A 14,423-nucleotide genomic window follows, 5' to 3' on the forward strand; every position below is an offset into this window, starting at 1 on the left:
TCCGGCCGGGTTTTTGATGGACACGTTTAAGTTTGTGGACAAGTCGTGGCTGCGGCTGGAAGGTCGCAGGAACCCCTGAAAAACAATTTTTTGTTTGTCTTTACTTTTTTGGAACGGGGAGGAGGAACCCAGGGGCGCTTACCCACTGAGCCACATCCCCAGCCCTTTTTATATTTTATTAGAGACAGGGTCTCGCTGAGTTTCTGAGGCTGGCCTCCAACTTATGATCCTCCTGCCTCAGCCTCCCGCGGCTACTGGGATTACAGGTGTGTGTCACCCGGCCTCTTTTTTTTTTTTTTTTTTTTTTGAGACCAGTCTCAATTTCTAAGGTGACCTTGTACTTGGGATCCTCCTGGTGGCTTCCCCAGCAAATGGTATTATAGGTGTGTGCCACTGCGCCCTCCTGAGATTTGCTTTTTGTGTGATCCTGGACGGAGTCTAAAAGACCTTGCTGCTCTCACCACCAGAGTGATGTACCTCCCAAGCAGAAGTTCCTGGTCACTGTGACACAGTGCTTGTGATATCCCCTAGGATTTAGGAGTAAGAGAGGGCAAAGGGATCATTTGACCTGGGTTATCACATTCAAGCCTTTACTGTTTTGCTTTGGTACTAGGGATTGAACCCAGAAGGGCTTTATCAATAACCCACATCCCAGTTTTTTTTTTTTTTTTTTTTTTTTTGAGACAGGGTCGAGTTGCTGAGGCTGGGTTCAAACTTGTAATCCTCTTGCCTCAGCCTCCCAAGTCACTGTGATTACAGGTTTGCACTACCAGCGACTCGCTAGGAATGGCCTTTACATTGGATTTGATATTTTCTCAAAAAAAAAAAAAAAGGTACAGTCATCAAGAATGAATCTGAAAGGTTTTTATCCAATTGAAATTGTTCATTTTAGGCCCTGGGTTTCCTCACCAGCACTTGGAAAAAAAAAAAAATGAACTGAAACATTCTAGAATGTTCTCTCCCATTTTGGAATGGCTTTTATTAGAAGCAAGAAAGAAATGGAAGATTCTCAAATCTCTTGAGCTCCAAAAGGTACTGAAATACTATGGTCTGATACAAAATAGGGCCCATTTTTGGCTGGTGTTCCCAACAATGGAGGCTTTATTTTTGTGTTTTCTTTCCTTCTTTGGTACCAGAAATTGTACCCAGGGGTGTTTAGCCACTGAGCCACATCCCCTGTCCTTTTTATATTTTATTTAGAGACAGGGTCTCACTGAGTTTCTTAGAGCCTCACTAAGTTGCTGAGGCTGGCCTCCCAACTTGGGCTCCTCCTTCCTCAGCCTCCCCAGTCACTGGGATTACAGGCCTGTGCCACTGTGCCCACCTTGGTGTCTTTATTTCTTTAATGATTATCTTTTTCTTTGAAGTTGAGTGCACAAATGTATTAATTGAAAACAGGGAAGAATTGTCCTTGTTCTTGACATTAGTTCTGTTGGTGGCTGTGTGGATTCGAGTTATTCCATTGTCCCTGCTTCTACCCGAATGAATTCTCTAAATTCTAAAAGGAGAGGTGGTGAGGGTTAAGGATCTGTTCCCTGGCGAGGTGGTACATGCCTGTCATCCTGGCCACTCAGGAGGCTGAAGCGGGAGGATCACAAATCTGAGGCCAGCCTGGGTAATTTATGGAGACCCTCTCACGATAAAAAATACAAAGGACAAAGGATCTAGCTCAGTGGTAAAGCATCACAGGGTTCAATCCCCAGTACAAAAATTTTAAAATGCAGTACAAGGGTTGAACCAGGCATTAAACCCAGGTTTAAGTCACTAGTGCTTAGTCATTGCAAAGCATTTATCAACTATGGTTAACAGCGACTCCATAAAAGGCAGTGATTACCAAGGAGCACATGAATGTATGATTTCAAGGATCAATGATATTTTAAAACTTTCTTTTTAGCCAAAAGAATCTAAACTAAAAATGCTTTTAAATTCAGCATGAAAAGGTCACATCTTTCATCAGGATTAATAAATGCCTAGCAGTTTACATACTGAGCCCTAACACCAGAGTTGCCAATGATAAAAAGCTATTTTGTACTGACATCGTTGTATTGCCAAGAAGCTTACACAGCTTTATAGATTTATAGATCTCCCCTCCCTAATCTGATTAATTTTTATGATATCTCAAGGTAAAGGTGATTACAGACACTTAAGTGACTTCTTAAGGGCTAGCAATGAATACGTATAATACAGAAACTGCACAAAGTCCAGCCTGCAGGCCTGCACGCTCCAGGAAGACAAGTTAAAATTGTCAAGGGAACCGTAAATATGATTTCATTTTTTTCTTATACTTTTCCTTTTTTTTTTTTTTTCTTCTTTCTTTTTTGGTCCCAGGGATTGAACCCAGGAGTGCCTAACCACTGAGCCCCTTCCCCAGCCCTTTTTATATTTTATTTAGAGACAGGGTCTCACTGAGTTGCTTAGGGCCTTGCCAAGTGGCTGAGGCTGGCCTCCACCTTGTGATCCTCCTGCCTTAGCCTCCCAAGCCGCTGGGATCACAGGTGTGTGCCACCAAGCCCAACTTCTATTAAGTTTTAAAGGACTGAGTAGAAGAAATAGAAACATAAAGTGGTATGTACTGCATGATATTGGGAGTTGTAACAGCTAATGGCTTTTGTCTACCTGGCACCCAGCTATAATGACTATCATTAATAAAGCCAGACTGGTCATGAGGCATTATGACTGTCCCCAAAGAAGGTCTATGATGAAATATAAATACAGCACTTGCACTACCTGGATGTGCCCTTGGGCACACCCTTTTCACTAGGGATGTTCAAAAATGAAGAAAAATGTCAGGCACGGTGGTACCCTCCTGTAATCCCAGTGGCTCAGGAGGCTGAGGCAGGAGGATAGCAAGTTGGAGGCCAGCCTCAGCAATTTAGGGAGGCCCTAAGTAACTCAGTGAGACCGTGTCTCTAAATAAAATATAAAAAGAGCTGGGAGGTGGCTCAGTGGTTAAGGGCCCCTGGGTTCAATCCCTGGCATGAAAAGAAAAAAGAAAAAACAGCCCTAAGAAAGCGTGTAAGTGTTTGGAAGAGGGACCAGCTGAAATGCTATGATTCAGCATGATTCAGGATTCCTTAAAACGCGTAGCAGTTGACCATCGATACCTGCCAAAAAAACACTTCATTTCTGTTGAAATGCCCAACTGCGCAGCACATGCCTTAGATTCTGCTGTTAAATTCAGATGATAGATAAATCTTTCCCTATTTTGTTTTCTCTGCCAGCAGGGAAATGGTGGTGTGTGACTTGACTTGGAAATTCTGCAGCTAAGGTTGAGAAGAATAAATTGGTGTCTTTATCCCCTGTCTGCTCCTGAAGCCAGAACCCTTTAGTAAGCTCAGAGCTGAACTAGGAATCAGCCATGAATAACTAATCCTTTAATATTGTATATATAAAGCTTCTATAACAATGCCTGACTGGGTACAGGGGTGCGTGCCTGTCATCCCAGCGGCTCCGGAGGCTGAGGCAGGAGGATCGAAAGGTTGAGGCTAGCCTCGGCCACTTAGCCAGGCCCTGAGCAGCTCAGCGAGACCCTGTCTCTAAATAAAATAGAAAAAGGGCTGAGGATGTGGCTCAGTGGTTAAGCACCCCTGGGTTCAATCCCCAGTACCAAAAACAAAAACATACAAAACAACAATAACAAAATCCAATGCCTGGCAGAAAGTAAAGACTATTAAAGTGTTACCTGTTAGTATTATCATTTACTGAAGTTTTACTACGTGCAAGGAACGTTTATAACCTTTTCCTAAGTTTTCACCGTATATTTTTGCGGTGCTGAGGATTGAACCCAGGCCTTGGGCTTGCAAGGCAAGCACTCTACCGACTGAGCTGTCTCCCCAGCCCTAGTAAGTACTTTTATTATTACCCCCATGAGGAAATGGTTTGGAGGGTTTGAAATGATCAGGCCCGGGCAGAAAATGAACAAATGGCAGAGCGGACTTCACACCCAGGCAGCTCCTGGGCTTTACCACGACTCTGCTGGCCTCCCAGTATTTATTAAGACCTAAATCTCAAAACTTTTTGCTGAATGAACTAAATAATCAGTGTGCATGTTGCTTTTTTAAAAATTTTTTTGTTGTTTTTTTTTTTTTGGTGCTAGGGATTAAATCTAGGGGCACTATACCACTCACCCACATACCTAGTCCTTTTCATTTTGAGACAGGGTCTTGCTGAGTTGCTCAGCACCTTGCTAAGTTGCAGAGGCTGGCCTCAAAATGGCGATCCTCCTGCCTCAGCCTCCCAAACCACTGGGATCACAGGCATGCGCCACCATACCTGAGTGGCATTTTTTATATTGCATTTTCTAAGTTCCATTTGTGACCATTTTTATCCAGTTCTTTAGTTTTTACTGCTGTGTGTTATAAACTATCTTATTTATCCATTTGTCTATTAAAAAGATATTTATTTCCATTCTTTTGCCATTATAAATAGTGTTGTTATAAGAACTATTGTTTGAAGATACCTTCAGGTCCTTGGGGGAGAAGTCCCTAGGGTATATGCACCCAGGAAAATATTGAAGGCGTGAATGCTAAAAATCCACTGGTTGCCTCACAAATTCCTTTCCATATCATTGTCTCTCTCTTTTTTTTTTTTTTTTTTTTGGTCCCAGGGATTGACCCCAGGGGTGCTTACCCACTGAGCCACCTCCCCAGCCCTTTTTATATTTTATTCAGAGACAGGGTCTCGCTGAGTTGGTTAGGGCCTCGCTAAGTGGCTCAGGCTGGCCTCCACCTTGCGATCCTCCTGCCTCAGCCTCCCAAGCTGCTGGGATGACCGGCATGTGCCACCGCACCCAGCTCAAAACATGTCTTTTTGAAAAAGTCTTGAGATAATTGTGGATTCATGTGTACATTCACACATCACTTTAAGCAAGGATACATTCTGAGAAATGTGTTACCGGGCAGTGTCACGTGAACATCCTGGAGTGTGTTTACAAGGTCTAGGACAGGCCTCAATCTCCTGGGACCGACCCTGTGTACGCAGTGCGTTTTTGCAAACTGAAGCAGGGCATGGCTGGAGTCAAAAGAAAAAATACAGAGAAACCCCATACACCCTTTCACCCAGTGCCTGCCAATGGTAACATCTTGCAAAACTGTAGCACAATGTCACGACCATGATATTGACCTCGATACAGTCTGCTGCTTTGGTTCGGACTTCCCCAGTTTTGTTTATATTCTTTGCATGGATGTGTGTGTTATGTGGTCCTTTATTATTTGTCCTCCTTAGCTCTCCATGACAACAGAGAGCACTCTGACACGTCAGACACACATGGAGCGTGACTCCCCATCCTTGTGTTGGGACAGGATGTGGAGCTTCCCTGGTCGTGTGTCCATATGTGAACAGGAAAGTTCTGTCCCCTTCATTCCGGTGTCTTTCCCATGCCCATCCCCCTCCCTTCCCTTCAGTCCCCTTCGTCTCATCCAGTGAACTCCTGTTCTCCCCCTTATTGTGAGTCAGCATCCGCATATCAGAGAGAACATTTGGCCTTTGGTTCTTTGGGATTGGCATATGTCACTTAGCATGATATTCTCCAGCTCCATCCAATTACCAGCAAATGCCATCATTTCATCCTTCTTTAAGGCTCAGTAATATTCCATTGTGTATATGTACCACATTTTCTTGATCTGTTCATCTGTTGAAGGGCACCCAAGTCGGTTCCACAGCTTAGCTATTGTGACTTGAGGTGCTCTTAACACTGATGTGACTGTGTCACTGTAATGTGCTGATTTTAAGGCCTGTGGGTATAAACTGAAGAGTGGGATTTTCTCATAAGTAGGTCCATGTATCCACCTCCAAATTCAAGACACAGAACAGGGTCAACGCAAAAATCATTCCTGATATCTTTCTGTAGCCACACCTTCCTGTCACCCTCCCTCTCGTCTCTAATCTCAGTGTCCATTTCCATTAATGCACAGCTTTCAAAAATGTCATATAAATGGAAGTATGCAATATGTTGCCTTTTGAGATTAGCTTTTTTCACTCAGCATAATTCCCTGGATATGCATACGAGTTGTTGCATATATCAGTATATACAGATAGTTTTTCCTTTTATTGCTTGTATTCTATGAGGGTTTTTGTTGTTTTGTTTATTAGTTTGGTTTTTGGTACCAGGGATTGAACCCAGGGGCACTTAACCACTTAGCCATATGTCCAGCCCTTTTTATATTTTTGATTTTGAGACAGGATCTTGTTAAGTTGTTGAGGGCCTTGCTAAATTGCTGAGGCCGGCCTCCAACTTTCGAACCTCCTGCCTCAGCCTCCAGACTAGCTTTATAGGCATGCACCACAACACCTGGCTCATGGTTCAGTTTTTTTTTTTTTTTTTTTTTTTTTTGGTGCTGGGGATCGAACCCAGGGCCTTATGCTTACAAGGCAAGCACTCTAAAACTGAGCTATCTCCCCAGCCCCATGGTTCAGTTTTAAGAGGGAAATGACTAGAGGTCAAAGAAGAATTATGATGAACCAAAAAGTAAAAATATATTTTTGTTTTGGTACCACAGACTGAACCCAAGGCACTTAACCATTGAGCCACATCCCTGGCCCTTTTTATTTTTTATTTTTTTTATTTTCATTAACTTATTTTTATGGTACTGGAGATTGAACCCAGGGGTGCATAACTGGGGAGCTACATCCCCAGCCTTTTTTTTTTTTTTTTTTTTTTTTTTTTTTTTGTTATTTTGAGACAGGGTCTCACTTAAGTACAGAGCCTGGCCTTGAACTTGTAGTCTTCCTACCTCAGCGTCCCAAGTATCTGAGATGGCAGGCACGTACCACCAAGCCCAGCCATGACTGTTGTTTCCCAAACTGGTCTCAGATTTAGGAATTCATCAAGAATTTCTAAAACTTGGACAGTTGGCCCACTTCCCGTTAATCCTGGTGATTTAGGAGGCTGAGGCAGGAGGATCTCAAGTTGGAGGCCAGCCTCCACAACTTCATAAGACCCTGTCCCAAAATAAAAAGACTTGGGGATGTAGCTCATAAACACACTCACTATGGTTTGGGGAAGGAAAAAAAAAAAAAAAGTGAACCTTAGCCTTATTTTTGGAGACATTCAGATACATTGGTCTCATCTCAAAACCAGTCATGTTTTCGGGCATTGTGTCCAGCCCGTAGAAAGTGCTGACGTCTGTCCTCCTCCCCTGCAGCGCCACTTTCCCTGTCCTGCAGGCACAGTGCAGAATCCTGGCTCACCCCTCAGCCAGCCGCAGACAAGGCCCATTATTCCAGGGAGGTCTGTGCAGAGCCCGAGCCAGTGTGACTTCAGGTAACTGGCTTTTCTCGCGCCTTCTCATCTACTCAGCTGCTGCTGGCCTCCCCGGACGGAAGCGCAAGCCAGGATCTGCAGTCCTGGCCACCAAGCTGCGGACTGTTCCACGGGCACCGCTCTGCTGTGCTACCCCGCCCGGCCCAGGGTCCCTCTGATCCGCCCTGCGAGCCCCCCGGGCGCTCGCTCGCTGAACCCACACCTGGAAATCTTACCCTCAAGAATTACTTTACAAAGCACCGAGACCAACATGACCCTGGTGAGCTGATTTTGTATTCATTTCCTCTTGAGTTGTCAGTGGATCTTTGATTTCATTTATTGATTTCTATGCGGTGCCGAGGATCAAACACGGGGCCTCGCAGTGCCAGGCAAGCGCTCTACCCCCGAGCCCCAGCCCCAGCGCTTGTTTTTAATTTTTAGTTGACATCATGATGGCGCATATTTACAGATCCAGCGTGACGTTTCCACACACGGCTACGCAGCGGGTGATGATGAAATCAGACTCACGATCGGCATTCTTACCCAAGCGACTTGGGAGGCTGAGGCAGGAGGATCGCAAGCTAGAGGCCAGCCTCAGCACCTTAGCGAGACCTCTCAGCAATTAACCAAGACCCCATCTCAAATTTTTAAAAAGGGCTGGGAATGGAGCTCAGGGGTGAAGCACGATCGTTGCTTCATGTTGGCAACCTTCAAACTCCGCTTTTCTAGCGCTTGGCGACGTGCGTCATAGAGCTGGGCGCGGTGGTGCGCTCCTTGGAGATCCAGGTGACTTGGGCAGCTGAGGCAGGAGCATTGAAAGTTCAAGGCCAGCGTGGGCAGCGAAATGAGACCCTGGCTCCAAAATTTAAAATGGCTAGGGATGTAGCTCAGTGGTAGAGTGGTTTTTTTAGCACCAAAATAAATAACTTTTAAAAAAAATAAGAACTTAAAAAAAAATAGGCTCTAAAAGTCATTCATATTGCTGGACGCAGTGTTGCACGCCTGTCATCCCAGGGACTCAGGAGGCTGAGGCAGGAGGATTGCAAATTGGAAGCCAGCCTCAACAACTCAGCAAGGTCCTACACAAACTCAGCGAGACCCTGTCTGTAAATAAAATATAAAAAGGGCTGGGATTTGGCTCGGGGGTTAAGCACCCCTGGGTTCAATCCCTGGTGCCAAATAAACATCCTGGGCTAGTGTATCTTCCATGCTGAGCCCCCAGGTCAGCCCTGACCTGTCTTTTTATTAACCCAAACACACTGGGGTGATAGCCTGCATTTCCATGGCACTTGATAAATCTGTCCGTACAAATTCTACCAACATTTTTTTTTTTTTTTTTGCTTGTGCTGGAGATGGAGCCCAGGACCCCATCGTCGCTGGAGATGGAGCCCAGGACCCCATTGTCGCTAAGGCAGCGCTCTGCCATAAACTCCACCCACTTTTCCTTGACTTTTCCTCTTTTTTTTTTGCTACCAGGCATTGAACCCACGAGTGCTTAACCCCTGAGCCACCTCCCCAGCCCTTTTTTATATTTTACTTAGAGACAGGGTCTCACTGAGTTGCATAGGACCTTGCTGAGTTGCTGAGACTGGCCTCCAACTTGCCATCCTCCTGCCTTAGCCTCCCCAGCCACAGGGATGACAGGCGTGCGCCACCATGCCTGGCCTCTATTTTTTTTCCACCCACTTTTATACGTTATCACGTACAGAACAGTGTAGCCGGAAGAGATGGCACATACCTATAATCCAAGTGACTTGGGAGTCTGAAGCAGGAGGATCGCAAGTTGGAGGCCAGCCTCAGCACCTTAGCAAGACCCTGTCTCAAAATTTTAAAAAGGGCTGGGAATGGAGCTCAGGGGCAAAGCACCCAGGGTTCCATCCCCAGTAGCAAAACAAAACGTAAAACCTTTTCATTTAGATCCACAACAGAGGGAAAAAAGATGCCTGACAATGAAAATCACAGGAAGTCTGAAGGCAAATGTGTTGCATTGTGATTCTGTATCACAGACCCTACAAGTTCAAGGGCAGGCAAGGTCCTGCTCATTTCCACAGTCCCAGTATCCAGCAGAGGACCCGAACTGGGCCTTCAGTGAATGAGTGTTGAGTGCACACTTCCTCTCCCTCTTGGCCCCACGCCCGAGATGGCGCAATGTCGTCACCGCCTGTCCCCGGAGCTGGGCTCATGACGTGGCACCCGAGAGTCGCTAAGACAAGGCATTCTCTGCGAGCTTTTCCTGTTTCTTAAGTACCTTCCAACCTCCCTTTGCTGGTGACAGCACTTGGCTCGTCTTCTTTTGCAACCTCTGCAAAAAGGCAGTGAACAGGACCCAGACCCTGCACAACTGATACCGATACAGCTTCCCGTGCAGGGGAAAGTTGGTCCTTCCGAGAAGGTTGTGAGTTCAGTACAATGTATACAAGAACATATAATGTCATCTAGATTACCAGGGATGGAACCCAGGGGTGCTTAACCCCTGAGCCACATCCCAGCCCTTTTTATATTTTATTTAGAGACAGGGTGTCACTGAGTTGCTCAGGGCCTCACTAAGTTGCTGAGGCTGGCCTCCACCTTGTGATCCTCCTGCCTCAGCCTCCCAAGTTGCTGGGGTGACAGGCATGTGCCACCGTGCCTGGCTACTTCTTTGTTTTTTGCAGTGGCAGGGATGGAACTCAGGGGTACTCTACCACTGAATGATATCTAAAGCCCTTTTTATTTTTTTGTTTTGAAACAGGATCTTGCTAAATTGAGTGGATTAGCCAAGAATCTGTAATCTTCCAGCCTCAGCCTTCCAAGTTGGAGGAATTAAAGGTTTGTACCACCACGCCTGGCTTATTTTATAATTTTGATTATAATTTATATAGTGGTTACTCATGGAAACTGCATGCAATTCAATGCTTTTCACTCTAAAATATGTCTATTTTATTTTTACTAATTTATTTTTGGTGCTGGGGATGAAACCCTGGGTCTTCAGCATGCTCGGCAAGCCCTCTACCAATGAGCCCATCTACAGCCCTCATGTCTATCGTAAAACCTTTTTTGTTTCTGTGTATTATAGAGACACAGGAGGAGGTGAAACAAATACTTATCCAATCGCCTCTGAATTACATGATGCAGCCAGATGTGGTGGCACACACCTGAAATCCCGTGACTCAGGAGGCTGGAGCAGGAGGATGGCAAGTTGGAGGCCAGCCTCAGCAATTTGCAAGACCCTGTCTCAAAATGAAACATAAAAAGGGCTGGGCATGTGGCTCGGGGGTTAAGTGACCCTGAGTTCAATCCCTGGTGCCAATGGTTAGATGACAGATAGATAGATGAATTCATTGCAGGAAGGTGCTTTGAAATATGTTAGTTCATTTCAAGTAAGCCTCACGAAGTCTGGTGAAGACGATCTGTGTTCTGTTTGTTTGCACATTTGTTTTCAGACAGGGTCTGGCAACACTGTTCAGACTGAACTTGGCTCAACTGATCTGCCTTCCTCAGATTCCGGAGTAGCTGAATTCCAGCTCTGTAGCTCTGATCTATGTTTTTTGTTTTTAGGGGGGAATGGTATTTGGAAACTTTTTGTACTTTGTTCTCACTGTCACTGTGAACTTCAGACTGCTCAACAACGATTTAGATGTTTGCATGGCTCTGTGACAGTACTGGACAGTTTAAAAGGGTGACTTTTGGCCCCTGGTGCACACCTGTACTCCCAGCGGCTCCGGAGGCTGAGGCAGGAGGATCGTAAGTTGGAGGCCAGCCTCAGCCACTTAGTAAAGCCTTCAGCAACTCAACGAGACCCTGTCTCAAAATAAAAAATAAAAAGGGCTGGGGGTGTGACTCAGTGATTAGGCATCACTGGGTTCAATCCCTGAGACCAGCAAATAAATTAATAAATTAATTAATTAAATTGAAATAAAAGGCACTGGGCTACGACTCAGTGTACAGCAGTTACCTAGTACGCGTGAGTCTTCTATGTTCAATTGCTGGTACCACCGAAAAGAAAAGAAAATAGGGAAGTTTTAATTCGTTACATAATTTAATAAGCTTAGAATGTGGAAGTAAAACCAGGGACACACTGGCAATCGCAGCTGCTCAGGAGTGAGGCTAAAGAATTATAAATTGCAGGCCAGCCTCAGCAATTTAGTAAGACCATGTCCCAAAATGCAATTAAAAGGGAAGGGGGTGTGACTCAGTGGAAAAGTATCCCTGGGATCAATATGCAGTACCCCCCCCAAAAAAGTAAATACTCTGATTTTTGTCATAGAGAGGGCTGTAAAAAAATATACTTGAGGTCAGATTGGCAAATTCTTTATTTCTGCATTAGCCCCAAACCTGGGTCTGTCCATCAGTAATTCAACAACATTTAGGGCAGGCACCCTGGTGCATGTCTATAATTCCATCGGCTCAGGAGGCTGAGGCAGGAGGATCGCAAGTTGGAGGCCAGCCTCAGCCACTTAGTGAGGCCCTCAGCAACTCAGTGAGACCCTGTCTCTAAATAAAATATAAAAAGGGCTGGGGAGGTGGCTCAGTGGTTAAGCACCCCTGGGTTCAATCCCTGGGATCAAAAAAAAAAAAACAAAAAAAAAACTTAACACCATTCACTGAATCCCTGGTCTCTAGGGACTACAGTAAGGCTCTGGCAGCTTCCTGGACAGTTCATTCAGGATCCATTGAGAAGCTGCTGTGTGCGAGGCCTGCCCGGGTGCTGGGGACAGCAGTGGTAGCTACAGGTTCCTGCTCTCCTGGACTTTGGAAGTGTGTCCAGAGCTTGCATAAGACCAAATACAAGGGGGACCCGGAAGACCGTGAAAAACCAGGGCTGGACAGGGAAACGTCCTCGGCCCCAGAGATGAAGAACCAAGCTTGGGTTCTAGCAGGACGTTAAAGTGCCAGCATCACGGGCCCTTCAGGCTCATGAGAAGACAGAGCAAAGACCGCAACACCCACAAATGACAAGGATTGACCGTGTAAGCAGAGGGACCTAAGTTCAGGGGAAGGGTGAGCATCTACATGACTCTCATGGGTCTGTTTATGCCTCCTGCTCACCCCAACCTCTTCCCCAGACACACAGGGAATTTCTTTTTTTTTGTTTTGGTACCAGGGAACTAAGGTGCTGAGGCTAGCCTCCACCTTGCGATCCTCCTGCCTCAGCCTCCCGTTCGCTGGGATGACAGGCATGCACCACCACACCTGGCTTGACTACTCTTCCTGTAAGTGAAATCATGCCGTATTTTTCCTGTGGTAGGTTTATTCACTTAGCATAGTATCCTCATGGTGCGATGGGCTGACAGATCTGGTTCCATAAAGAATGTTCTAGGCCAGACTCTTTAAGGGAAATGACTGAACAGACTCCATTTTGCTGCGAGACTCCATGTTATGTAGGAAATAAGCTTCTCCCATGGGAACACCCCGCCTCTGTGCCCATCCCCAGTTACTTGGTGTGACATGTTTAACAATACAGAATGACAATTCTTATGTAATAAAAAATTGCTCTCTTTTGGATCCTGTTGCTCCTAAACAATGCACCATGTGAACAGTGATTGTGTGGATGTTAGCAACCATTCTTTAGTTTGTACCTAGGTGAGGGTCATCTTGACCCACTTCCCCCTCTGTCGATGATCTCATGATGTTAATGTGTAATTTCGAATCATAGCAACAGACACTTATGATTGATGTGAGTTTTGGTATAAGAACCCCTACACCCTGTGGTCGGGGCTGTTCTCCCAGTAGCCATTTTTTGGGGGCATCGTGTGAGGCCGTCAGCCAGCTGGCTAATAAAGACTCTCAAATTTGGATTTCTCAGTGGCGATCAGTCTGTTCCTAAGTTGTGCCCCTTACCAACGGTTCATCCATATCATGACCTATGACAGAATTCTCTTCCTTTTTAAGATTCATTCTGGACTTCATTTGCTTTTTGTTTTTTGGGGGTTTTTTGCACCGGGAATGGAACCCAGGGGGGCCTCAACCACTGAGCCACATCCCCAGCCTTCTTTTTGTTTTTTATTTAATTCTTTATTTTTACAGACTGCACAAGGTACAAAAATGGGGTACGACTTTTCATTTCTATGGTTGTGCACGACGTAGATTCACACCATTCACATAATCATACTTATACATAGGGTAATAATGATGTCTCAGTCTACTATCTTTCTGTCCCCACCCCCTGCGACCCATTTTCCTCTACACCATCCAAAGTTCCTTCATTCTCCTCTTCCCTCCTTGTTTTATATCATCATCCACTTATCAGAGAAAACATTTGGTCTTTGGTTTTTTGAACTTGGCCTATTTCACTTAGCATGATATTCTCCAACTTCATCCATTTACCAACAAATGCCATAATTTTATTCTTCTTTATGGCTGAGTAATATTCCATTGTATATATATACACCACAGTTTCTTTATCCACTCATCAATTGAAGGGCATCTAGGTTGGTTCCACAATCTGGCTATGGTGAACTGAGCAGCAAGGAACATTGATGTGACGGTATCTCTGCAGTATGCTGATTTTAAGTCCTTTGGGTATAGGCCAAGGAGTGGGATAGCTGGGTCAAATGGTGGGTCCATTCCAAGTTTTCTAAGGAATCTCCACACTGCTTTCCAGAGTGGCTGCACTAATTTGCAGCCCCACCAGCAATGTATGAGTGTACCTTTCTCCCCACATCCTCACCAACACCTGTTGTTGCTTGTGTTCTTGATAATTGCCATTCTAATTGGGGTGAGATGGAATCTTAGGGTGGTTTTGATTTGCAATTCTCTAATTACTAGTGATGAGGAGCACTTTTTCATGTATTTGTCAATCACCTGTATATCTTCTTCTGTGAAGTGTCTGCCCAGTTCCTTAGCCCATTTATTGATTGGGTTCTTTGTAGTTTTGGTGTAAAGTTTTCTAAACTCTTTATAAAATTTGGAGATGAGTGCTCTGTCTGAAGTAAGTGTGGCAAAGATTTTCTCCCACTCTGTGGGCTCCTCTCTTCACAGTTGAGAATTTCCTTTGCTGAGAAAAAGATTTTTAGTTTGAATCTATCCTATTTATGGATTCTTGCTTTTATTTCTTGCGCTATGGGGATCTTGTTAAGGAAGTCTGCTCCTAGGCCGACATGGTGAAGATTTGGACCTACGTTTTCCTCTATAAGATGCAGGGTCTCTGGTCTGACTCCTAGATCCTTGATCCATTTTGAGTTGAGTTTCGTGCATGGTGAGA

The 14,423-nt window shown here is 45.1% G+C and overlaps 1 long non-coding RNA gene across 5 annotated transcripts; it reads left to right on the top strand.

Annotated features, from left to right (window-relative positions):
• The first annotated feature begins 368 nt into the window (after positions 1 to 368).
• On the top strand, positions 369 to 12,536 carry LOC306650285. Of its 5 annotated transcripts, none has more exons than XR_013760845.1 (5): positions 369 to 383; positions 893 to 1,032; positions 7,165 to 7,520; positions 9,972 to 10,048; positions 11,843 to 12,535. It is a non-coding gene; the product is annotated as an uncharacterized lncRNA (long non-coding RNA). The 5 variants fall into 5 exon arrangements; XR_013760846.1 differs by lacking the exon at positions 369 to 383 and adding an exon at positions 526 to 540; XR_013760847.1 differs by lacking the exon at positions 369 to 383 and adding an exon at positions 3,225 to 3,328 and having other exon boundaries at positions 753 to 1,032; positions 11,843 to 12,536.
• Positions 12,537 to 14,423: the final 1,887 nt, after the last annotated feature.

The sequence above is a fragment of the Sciurus vulgaris genome (assembly GCF_902686455.1).
Source record: "Sciurus vulgaris genome assembly, chromosome: 19".
Classification (NCBI taxonomy): Eukaryota; Metazoa; Chordata; class Mammalia; order Rodentia; family Sciuridae; genus Sciurus; species Sciurus vulgaris.